Genomic DNA, 13,047 nt, shown 5'->3' with positions numbered 1-13,047 from the left:
CGGGAATGGGTAATCGGGATAGTGATTGGTTGGTGAAATTAAATATAACTTATTTATTGTGGGTTGAAAACCCTATATGCTCACCAGGCTCCCAAGCCTAACTCACTCAGTTTTATTTGTATTACAAGTAGTGGCGCGAGGGCATAAGATGGTTGAATCATCAAGTTGTTTTGTTTACAAGTCTGTATATGTATATATTTGTTGAATGACTTGTAATGTTATTGTTTATGCTTTATGGTCTGTATCGGAACATGACATCCCGAGTTTTGATTATATAATGAAAATGCATCTCTTGATGAAATGCTTTGATAAATATTATTTTATCATGTTTTGTTTTGGGAACAAATTCCGCAACTCTTTCAAATCAAAAGGATTTACTCTGAAATTATTTAAAAGCATAAATGAAAATCGGTCTTTTCTGGCCGAGATTTTGGGGATGTCACACGTGGTATCATCAGCCTGAGACCAGAAATACATCATACAAAATTAGGGGTAAGGTCATTTAAGCTATAAATAAAATAATTGTCTACAATTTCCATGTTTTATGGAATTTGATTTTCAAAATAACAACTTTTCATCATCCACCAACCATTAATTATGATATCATCAAACATTTATTCTCCAAGAGTTGGGTTTGACGTCGCACTCTATGAACAGAAAAGAGGGAGAATCCAAGTTGTAAAAGCTCAGTAAAAAGGATAATCATTTCGTCTATGAACTTAGAAACTAAATTTCTTACATTAATCAATATTACCTTAGTAATCCTCAAATCATAGATGAGGATTAAGCTTTGACAGAAATAGAGAAGCACAATGGTGGTTGGAGAAATTATCAGAACCTTCAATTTTTGTTTCAAGCCCCTTCGTTATATGGTCGGAGAACCAGATCATATACACATACAATTAGAGACGATATAAAATAAAAGATGGTTTAAGATCCCCTCTCCAACTACTTCATATTTAATAAAGATATAGGGAAATCAAAGGGTTTATAGAACATAAATCAAAGGAATGAAATTTCACCTGATAAAATAAAAGGGTTAATCCATTCGATTGATGTTGCTTGGCGACATGTATAATGAGTGATGATGGAGGGAATGAGTGGCGGTGGTGGTGGAGTGTAAAGTTTATGGAGAACGGGGGATCATAAGGGTTGTAAGACGCAACATATAGGGGAAGGATGAGAGGATGTTGCAAGGCGTTGCCCAATTCAAATCTGAGATGTTATATAACTTTGACTGATCTAACTGAATCACCAATTCAAATGGATGAAATTGAGGGAATGTTGGTTTAACATAGTTGACTGATTCACCATGTTGAACGGATTAGATCTCACAGCACAAAGTCATTGTACATAACGCGGTAATGGCTTGTACCTCTTAATTTTCAGCGTTTTACCATATATATATATATATATATATATATATATATATATATATATATATATATATATATATACTTATTGGACCATGTAAATCTTGGATACACTAACAGTTCGGTTGTTGCAAATTAGGAATAAATGTTTAAGGAGGTTTAAGGTTAGTTTTGTTTCATACTAAATGTTAGAAATCGTACGTGTGTACGGTCACTTGATCAAGAAACAAGAACTCGGTCGAATGTCTATATATCCCTCAATCATGTATTTTTTACAAGAAAAGAATCATTCAGACCCAATATAATAAAAATATCAATATAAACCTAGCTAAATAGGACTAATTATGTTAATGCCACTAATTACGGATAATTACAAAAATTAACTCTCAAGTATACAATAATACATGGCACATATGCCATACTAAGAATTGCAAATGACTAGGCATGTGTGCCTTAGTTCAAATGTCTACAGGCTTACTAGAGATCGGGAGAAGATGAACTGTTTTACCAAATAAGTGTTGAAAAATAAATGACAATAAATCTAAGTATGTTTCATACATTCATGTAAAACATTATTGTGAGCAATATGAACAACATTTTTTGTTGCACCATCGATATGCATGTAGGGACTCAGGAGCTCCCATGTTATCCAAAATCCAATGTTGCCTAACTTATTCTCTATGTTGTACCAACTAAGGCTCAATATTCATCTTACATACTTTATCACAATATAGAGGATTTTTCTTACCCCTCATGGATATGACTGAATCACCATGAAATAAATAGTTGTTGTCAATATACCATCCTTTAGTTAAATCGTCATCCCATTTTGCATCTGAGAAGGATTCAAAACCAAAACGACCCATATTAAAAAGAAGTCCATGAATCATTATTCATTTAGGGTATCAAAGGATCCAAAAGAAAACTTCACAATCATCAGAATATGGAGAAGACACAAAATAACTGACCGTGTGAATTGCATAAGAAAAATCTAGTCACATAAATCCTAGGGTAAACCAAACAACTTGTCACCTATATGTAAATAATAGGGTTATTAGAAGGAGTACCACTCCAAGGGACCATGTGAGTATTTAGTTCTAGTGGTGTGGAAACCACCTTAGCATCTATATAGCCTGATCAAGATGGTATACAAAGATGTATATTGCTTGGCATGCAATGATAGCTTTTGGAAGCATCAAACAAAACTTCATGGACAAGAAAATAATGAAGAGTTCTATAGTCCTTTAGGTCGAAACTTAAGCAAAGTGACTATATCAGATTTGTAATATTTGCATTGTCGCTCCCGATAATAATTATATCATCAAAATATAGTAAAATAAGAATGGTACCATAATCCATTGTATGAATGAATAGTCTCAAGTCATATGAGATAGATGAGACTCCTACAGAGATAATAATAGTGCTTATTTTTTAAGTGAAGCATGAGGTTCTGGTTTGAGGCCATAAAATGGTTTCTCAAGGCGATAGCATAGCCTAGACCATGATTGTCACCACGCGAGGAACATGTATACTTCCTCAACAAGGTATTCGTTAAGGAAATCATATTTGCATATATTCGATATATATATATATATATATATATATATATATATATATATATATATATACACAAACCACAAGATAAAACAATTGAAAGTAATCAAATACATATTCGAAACAAAAATGTACATTCTTGATGGGTTTTCTAGGTTATAAAAAATTACATATGAGCGGAAAAACACTTAAAACCTTAAGTTCACATGTAACCTAGAAAAGATCTATGTTTTCTCTATTGATAGCAATAAACTATGAATATCAAGAAACCCTATAGGTAGGCTATGAAAATCAAAATAAACATAAGGTTATGGTTTACATACCTTTTGATTATTATAGAAAATAATCAAATCAAATCCTCTTGAAGTTCTTTGGAAAGCAAGAACCAAAAGCTTGAATGCCTCTAATGTCTTGTACCCAAAACCCTATTAACTAAAAGACTTGAGGAGAGGGGAGGCTAGAGCAAAATTTCAGATCTTAAGAGTGTGTAGGGGTGGACAAAAATATAGGACCCTAGGGATCCTATTTATAGCTGATAAGGAAGCCTTGAATAAACCTAATTCGAATATAATAATAATATCTTGAATTAGGTAATTATCCAACTCCATAATTATCTAATAGGATTAATCTAGAAACCCTAAAATGCCTAGCCAAAACCGGGCATGCATAGAAGGTTCTAGAAACCATAATTTGTTCAACTATTGAATAATTACAACTTAGTCCATGCACTTCCAATTAATTCTAATTAACTTGAAATTATATATTAATCATATAATATATTAATAAATCATTTGTTACAATTTATTAATCATAAAATAAATTAAAAAAACAACCTCTCTCTCTAAAAGTCATTCTATTCAGTTATCGACTATGAGGGCAAACCCAAAAGGACTTTGATTCTAATTCAATAATATACCAATTTAATTATTGGCGTAAACACCTTAATCCAACAATCTCCCACTTGGATAAGTATATAACTATAATTGCAAGTATAGACCTTGAACTAAACAGCAAAATGTGTTTTCCAAAGCCACAACCAAACTCTGATTCAAATCAGCCACTAACACTAAGATAAGTGATCAACTATTCCTTCGTTCTTCAAGATATCGTATGAACATAGTCCTGGATTAAATGATAAACCTCATTTTCATTTATTTTGTTTCCCGATTTCCCGATTTGTGATCAGTTTAGACTACAAAATTCAACCCATCAATCTAGTCCGGACCAGGTGCCTAGTTTTCATAGATCAACTCAAATCATTAATGGACCCACAGATATTGCTTTTCCTGATAAAGAAAAGGAATGAATGAATTTGACTATATAGTTATATAATTTGCATATCAAATCACATATGAATGAACCTTTATAACATCCAATTACGAGATGCATTTGAGTAAACCAATGCACAACTAATCTGTAAACTATGAACTATCTATCTATCTATATATATATATATATATATATATATATATATATATATATATATATATATATATATATATATATGCGTGTGTTTTAAGAATAGAAGATATTATCATCTTAGAATTACTTGTGATTGAATCCTTGAAGTACTCTCTAAGAATGGGCTTATCTAATACTTAAAATCTCTATTTTCAAAATACTCATGAATATTGTAGCAATTCCAATTGCAATGGCTTAATCTCAATTGACAATCTATAATCAATTCATGACATTCTTAATTCACTACTTACTTCCAAAAGTATGAATGACTATGAAATTTTGAATAATATTAAAAATTACTTAGGTAAGTAAAACATGCAAAGTGAAACACTATGATAAATTAATTAACTATGGTATCATACACACGGATCATAAATATATCCCTATTATTTAATCACCATAACAATTATAAATTTATTCATTGTATATTGTTTCGAGTAATCAATTAACCACTTGAATTGGATAACATTAGTCATGCCATGTTATGAACATACATATTATGATTCTCAATGGTCCTTCCCTTGTGAACAGATCGATTGGACATTACTCAAATGATGCTCATTTCATAATTCCAAATTCTTATCGCTATCTAAGATGTAGTGGAATTTCATCTTTACATGCATTGTCTTTCTGCGATGTCGAGGTTCTAAAGTCACAGAAACTGAGCCTCCGATATTACAGAATGTTCTACTAGAACTTTTTACTATAAACAATTCCATGGTTATGAAGTCTCAAATTCAAGGTACACTCCTTGAACACTTCTCTTGCATTAAAGTTTCCAACTCACATGTAGATCTTATAACGAATTCTTATTATGGAAACATTTTCAAATACCCATCTCCTATTACGGAAATTTTTGTATATTTCCATATGACCATCAACTCTGAAGAAGAATCATCTCAATCTAGAATGTGTCACTATGGTCCTTCCAAAACAATACCATACTTCTAGTTGTCCATAAGCAACCAATCTTCGGTAAACCTCAGAATGTTCTTGAGAGTTTGTTTAATAACTCTATTCAATTAACATTCGAGTCCTCTTCCTCACAATGCTCATAACATTTGAAGAATTAGAATAAGAGAATATTATAGCATAAGTAATCGATCATATATCTGAAGCATATGGGACTCGACTCATTATCTCTTATATAAGGATTTAATATATGTTCAATCTCTTACTATAATATTTCCATATATAGAATATCCAATGCTGAAACATTTCAACATGTTATTCATATATGTCTTTAACTTAGTTCTATTAAATTATACGATCTAAACCTTTAGATTTGTAACGAAGTATGAGTGCCCTCTCCCTTAAGTCCAATATAGTGAGACAATTCTCAAACTTTACATTGCAAATTAGAGACATTGTTCCCTACGAACAGTATTGTCATCATGCAATACTAGCATAACAATTATGTTCCCACTAGCTCTGACATGTACCCAAAAATCAACTGGACTTCTAGAAATCAATACCCTTTGACTTTCTTATGGAAGTGCAGATTCCTATTTCATGATGCTTCGTCAAGCCTCTAATTAGGCTTCTTAAGCTTATGCACTGTATCTGGATAGTTTATGTGTTCAAACCCTTTCAAGACGTGATAAACATATCTCCAGAAAGTTAAAACAATACCTTCCTTACAATTCAAAATATAATGAGGGATGCCATAATTATATTGTGAATTTCATAATACAATTAATATAACTAATATTTGTATTGATCTTTATCAGATCCTTAAAATCTATCAACGAAAATATTTCCACAAAACCATTTTCATGAACTAGAGTGAAACCTTTTCCACTTAGATTTGAAGGTGTATACGTCCCCATCCATGTAGAACTTTCATTTTGAACCTACAGTCATAATATAACTTTTAGGACAAGCCAAAATCACATTTATGTCTCCTTCATGGACTGAACTTTGTTATTCTTCATTTCTTGCTTTTTAGAAGCTCAAATCCCATTACCGCTTCCATTCCTATTAGCAGCTCACCTGTACTGATTAGTGTACCTTCACTGACCAACCCTCTTTGCTTTCATAGTTAAATCAAGACACAAAACTCATAAGCATTGCCAACTCAAGTGGAAGTGCACAAAAGTAAGAATATGTCAACTAAAAACAACAGGTTTCATCCTCAGGTTGCATGCTTGTGATAACTAAAAGGATCATTGCTAGTTGACTCTGGCAAGATCAAGATCAACGTGACTCCCACTGACTTCTTGACATATGAGTTTTCTCACAAGGAACATTCCTTAACAAGCTAAAACAATTATTCAAAAGTTCGCATGGATTTTCGACAAGAAAAATACTTTATTGAATAGGTCTCAGTTTATCTTTTGTTTCTCGATCAAAGAAAACATCACAACTTCAATCTAAATGTACTAGAGTACGAAAACGTTATTACTCCACATATTAAGAGGTGTTATTATCTTTCTTAGTTTTGAAATGAGTTTCAAGATACGATTCATAGTTACTATAGCATGGCTTTAAAACTTGATTGGGAACAAAGTATGACTCGTCTTATGATCAAAACATTTCTAACAATGTTCGATTGCTCTTCTTAGTCATAGAATTATACTAAGATGTTCTTGGAGGATTAATTATGATACAATTCCACAATTAATAAGATGATCATGAAACATGATACTAAAGCATTGTCCTTTACTTTTTAGATTGGAGAATCTTTTATCTCTCTGCTTAATAGATTCTTCCATTCGTTCTACTACTCATGAACTTTTCAAAAGATTTAGAATTTTGTCTAATCTTATAAACAAAACCATATTTATTGAAAAACCAATAAATCATGATGAATAGAGTTATCGTCCCTTGTGGTGGATCTAAAGAGTCCATATCAACATGTACTAGATCCTTTAGTCCTCTACTTGCCTCACATAAACATGTGAAAAATGATTTAAGTCATAATTTTCCAATGAACAAGATTCTCATATATAATACAATTCGAATTGTACGACTCCAAGTATTTGTCTAGTTGTCGATGAGATTTCCTTTCACTTGGTCAATTATGACAATACCATAAGCAATCCTCTCTAATAAATAAACGTTTTTTTGCCACTTGTCACACTCTCATTCAATTTGCCAAATGTTATTTTGTGGTTATTTTGAATTAATTTTTTTCCACATGTCATTTTATGAGCTTTCCTATTTAATTAGATTTCACATAATATTTTAATATAATAATTGCAATAAATGTAGTAATAAATGAATATCAATTTCATTAATAAACTTACCTTTTAATTTCAAATTTCCAAAAATTAAAGCTCATTAGTTTCTTTTTTCTTTATTTAAATTATTTGTTTAAATTTAAAAGATAAAAAAACATTTTCATTATAATAATAATTTATTTTTCTTATTTTCTTATAAATTCAAAGTTATCAAACATTTTGACCTTTATATTTAACTTTTTTTTTAAATTAACTCATGTAATACATGAGTATCACAACTAGTATCATAAGAATCAAATCCACAATTAACATTTTCACTATTAGAAACATGATCAACATATTCATTTATGTCATTGCAAGGAAATATAAACTGAGGCAACCACATGAATCAAAACTTCATTTTACTGAAAAAGAATATTGGAACATATCCTTATAATGTATAAAGTGAAAATTATGTTTCTAGACGTCTTTGAAAGGTAATAGAAATCTTATTAAATTATCCTAACTCCTTAACATTAGTTCCAAATTTTAACCATCAAACCATGTGACAAAAGTCCATCTCTTATGATTAGATTTAGCTCACTCTTTTTAAGATTCCTTCTTTCTCTTAGATCCAGCAATATCATAAAAATGTGATCATCACATTATGTATTAAGAGTCTATGAATAGAAACTTATAAAATAATGGAGTGAGATAGTGGATGTACCTAAAGTGGATTCATACGAATTGACTTTACCATCTCTAAGATCCTTCAGGTACTTTGGGTAGCTTCACAGCTAATATCCCTTCAAGTAGCAGTAGAAACAAATGCACTCTTTGGGGTTAACATGTGGAACGATCCCATAACAAGCCTTTCTTTTTTCCATATGATCAAACGGTTTGAGCTTGGATGACCCATTTACATTAGGAAGAGAAACCTTTTATAGACCACCAATGTCACCATTGTCAATGTCAATGGAAACCTTGGAATCAGAACTTATAAGCATCTTTGCTTCAGATGTGTTCTTAAGCATTTCCGCTTTAGCAACCACTAACATTTGGATCAGATCAATTAGTGTCACGTCGAGGTTCCTTGTATAAAATCTCTCAATGAAATGATCTTATGACTTTGGAAGCAAAAGAAGAACCAAATCAATGGCTTAATCCCTTGGGAATACGATCCATCATGTCCAATTTGTTAATGTGCGACTTCATTTTCAGAACATGCGCACACACAGAATTTCCATCTGCATGTTTACATGCCAATAGGGCTTCAGTAGTTTCATATCTTTCAACTTGAGGAAAATGTGATGTTGGGAGAGTCACAGAGGAGGAGGAGGAGGTGGAAGAGTTAAAGAGAGACGATGTTCACTTCCACCATTTCCTAAGGAAGGAAAGATATTTTCACCTTGACTTGAAAGTGGAAGACCATCTCTAGAAGAACGAGGAAGACCGTTTCTATCTTCAAAAGACATCTAAAAGTGGGAAAATAAATAATTCAATTTAGTTGATTTTAATCCTTAATTATTAATCCAAAATTTAAATTAAGGTTAGGATCCATATTTTCGATTCAAACTTTGAAGAGGGATGTCGTAATCAAATTGCGAATCTATTTTAGGTAGGTAAGGATTTTACCATTTTCAATCTTATAAAACTCCTAGATCTTTTGAGATTCATTGAATCTTATCAATGGCATGGTTAATCTCGGAATATGCTTTCACTTTTTGTGACTCAGATACCGAGGATCATAAACGAGATGTGAATAGCCATGCAAACCTGCTTGACAACCTTGAGGTCATTTATCATCTCAAATTGATGTGCTGGTAAACCACACACACTTCATCAAAAATGATAATTTTTTATTTGTCCATCACTCAAATTTATAGTACCAAATTAGTGTGTCAGTTAACCACGCGCACTCCACTAATGACATATAAAGAGTCATGTGTGTTTTCATGGATTAGCATACACTTCACATGTTTCCAAAACTAACTAGATTGGGATTTTTTAAAGTGGGTTCTAGTACTTTATAGTATTATACTTTTAATGAGGTTATGTCCTATCAAATCCGTTCAACTAACGACCCCCCACCACACAAGGGAGCGGTGGGTGAGAGTGGACACCCATTCAACGGTCATATTATAGGTTGTTTCCTTATACCACCTTATAGTATGGCTTCGTGACTGAGGCCTACTATTGATTTGATTGACTTTTTCTTATATATATATATATATATATATATATATATATATATATATATATATATATAGTATTAAACAATTAATATTACATAGTATAAGGTGTATTTTAAAAGTTTTCAAGATATTAGGTTTAAAATTAATTTTCGAAATTAAAAAATTAATGATTTACCGATTATCCTTTAATTACCCAATTAAATTAATTTAAATCATTAGTAGTTTAAATAATTATCCTCAATTAAACAATTAATAAAATAATTCAAATTTAAATCATTTGGGATTAAATAATTATCTACAATTAACAAATTAATAAAATAATTCAAATCTAAATCATTAGGGATTAAATAATTATCTTCAATTACACAATTAATAAAATAATTCAAATTTAATCATTAGGGATTAAACAATTATCTTCAATTAAACAGCTAATAAAATAATTCAAATTTAATCCTAATCCTTAACCCTCTAATTTTCAAAAAATATGGATAAAGGTTACCAGGTTTTAATTATTCAAAATTTAAGGCATTAAAAATAATAATTTAAGAAAACCAGAAACCCTAGCATTTTCGAAATTAAGGGGTGGAGGTTAAGGTTTCAAGAACCCTAGCCTTTTATGAAAATTCAAGCCATTAGGGTTTAATTTCCATAAACCCTAATTTTGATAAACTCACTATTATGCACAATCAAATAGAAAACTCAGACTTTGATACCACTGATGAGTTTTTTAGGTTATAAAAAATTACATATAAACGGAAAAACACTTAAACTCTTAAGTTCACAACCAACCTAGAAAAGATATATGTTTTCTCTATTGATAGAAATAAGCTATGAATATCAAGAAACCCTATAGATAGGCTATAAAAAAACGAAATTAACATAAGGTAGGTTTACATACCTTTTGATTGTTATAGAAAGTAATCAAATCAAATTCTCTTAAAGTTCCTTGGAAAGCAAGCACCAAAAGATTAAATGTTTCTAATGTCTTGTACCCAAAACCCTATTAACTAAAAGACTTGAGGAGAGGAGAGGCTAGAGCGAAATTTCAGCTCTTGAGAGTGTGTAAGGGTGGACAAAAATATGGGACCCTAGGGGTCCTATTTATAGCTGATAAGGAAGCCTTGGATAAACCTAATTTGAATATAATAATAATAATAATAATAATATATTGATTTAGGTAATTATCCAACTTCATAATTATCTAATAGGATTAATCTAGAAACTCTAAAATGCCTAGCCAAAATTGGCCATGCATAGAAAGTTCTAGAAACCCTATTTTGCTCAATTATTTAACAATTATAGCTTAGTCCATGCACTTCCAATTAATTCTAATTAAACTGAAATTAATCCCAATTAATTTCTTATTAATTCTTAATTAATTATTACTAATTCTATTAAATATTTTAATTATATAAGATATTAATAAATCATTTGTTACAATTTATTAATCATATAATAAATTAAGAAATCAACCTCTCTCGCTCTAAAACTCATTCTATTCAATTATCGGTTGTGAGGGCAACCCATAAAAGACTTTGATTATAATTGAAGAATATAACAATTTAGTTATTGACGTAGACAACTTAATCCAACAATTCTATCTAACAAGTGTACAATTATGATGTGTTTTCACCTTGTTTACCTATTGGGGAACAATAAGGTACTTCCTTGCAAGAAGTGAAATGAGATCCCATATAACGTCCCAAAATTTACAGAGAGATTTTTTCATTTTTAAAATAGATTTACCAATTAAAAAATTTGCTTCAAAACCACCGAGTAACATTTGTTTGATTGAAACCACACATTATAGGAATTAATTTTACAAAAATACGAAAATTGGTATCTTCGATTCGTGTATACAGTACCGTCGAGCTCTACTCATGAATAGCCTGCAAAACATTTAATCTGCAACTATAAACATAAATCTTAGTGAGTTACCTACTATATCATATATTCCACCATACATACAATGCACCCAAGCCAGCCTCAACTCAATAGCCGAACAATTGGATCTCCTATTTATATACATATATCATACATAACGGGCCCATCCCTAGACGGCCATGGTCTTTCATATAATACATAGAGTCATATGTAGTCATGAATCATATAATAGTCGAACAGATGATCCACCCAAGGGCAAATAATTAGACAAGAACATCACAATCAGGCATTAGACCAAAAGTTATCAGGCTACCCAACCTAATACATAGAACCAAAGCTATCAATACCACATAATCATATAACATAAAACATATCATAAACTAGCATATTATATTCCCTTGGTAACTATCCTTCCCTAGTTACCCTACCATTAAACACTTCTCAATTAATTCCTTCGTTGGTCAAACATACATAATCCTGATAAATAGCCTTCTCCAGTTACCCTAAACAAAATAACTCTTAACAGTATCATACGATCAAAAGGTAAGACCCCACCAGTCGAACATACCATGACACCGAGTGTCATACATTGCATATGCATAACAAGTAGTTGTCCTAGTCAACTAGCATACTTGTACTCTAACATTACCCATATCCTACCATGAAAAGGATATACAATGGATACATAGCATAGTGAGAAACTTACTTGAACTAAAGAACTAGAGAAGCACAACAACACTCTCACTCCTTGCATTGCACAATCCCACGAACCAACTAACACCAAAAGAGATAAACCCACAATCAACAACGAAAATCCTCCAAGTTTGACCTCACTTCAAACTGGTCAAAATTCAACAGTTAATGGTCAATAAAAGTCAACGGTTAACCAAATCAATAGCCACCACGACGTGGAGACCTCTTGTTCATGTTGTGGGTATGACAAGACAAAACAGTCACTAAATTGGACTCCACCACATCGTGGTCATTCCTTTGCCACTTCGTGGTCACTGGTAGATCCTTCAATCCTTCATTAAGAGCTTAATCCTTACATATCAATGCTCAAAACTTCAGATCTACTCCTTCTCATTGACTTAATGGATAAAGTTTCCAACTTTATCCATTAGGACTTCACTGCAAGGCAATATCTACAACCCTATGTCCAAATACTCTCTTCCAAGGCCAAATCTTGAGCATGGAACCAAGAACATCCAATCTATAGCCTTTTTCGCACTCATGTAACAGTCCAAAAACAGTGATAAAATTTTTCATTGAAAGACTATCAATTTCATTCATTAAATTTTTCAAAAACCATCACCAAATATAATATCCAAAATATCATAGTATAATTATTCAAAATGCGGAAATCATGAGGGGAGGATGTTGTGCCATCACGTCGGGCCCGTCCATTTCGAACCGAAA

This window comes from Lactuca serriola, chromosome 5 (assembly GCF_051521515.1).
Source record: "Lactuca serriola cultivar US96UC23 chromosome 5, Lser_US96UC23_V15, whole genome shotgun sequence".
NCBI classification, from domain to species: Eukaryota; Viridiplantae; Streptophyta; class Magnoliopsida; order Asterales; family Asteraceae; genus Lactuca; species Lactuca serriola.
This window is presented reverse-complemented; position numbering follows the sequence as displayed.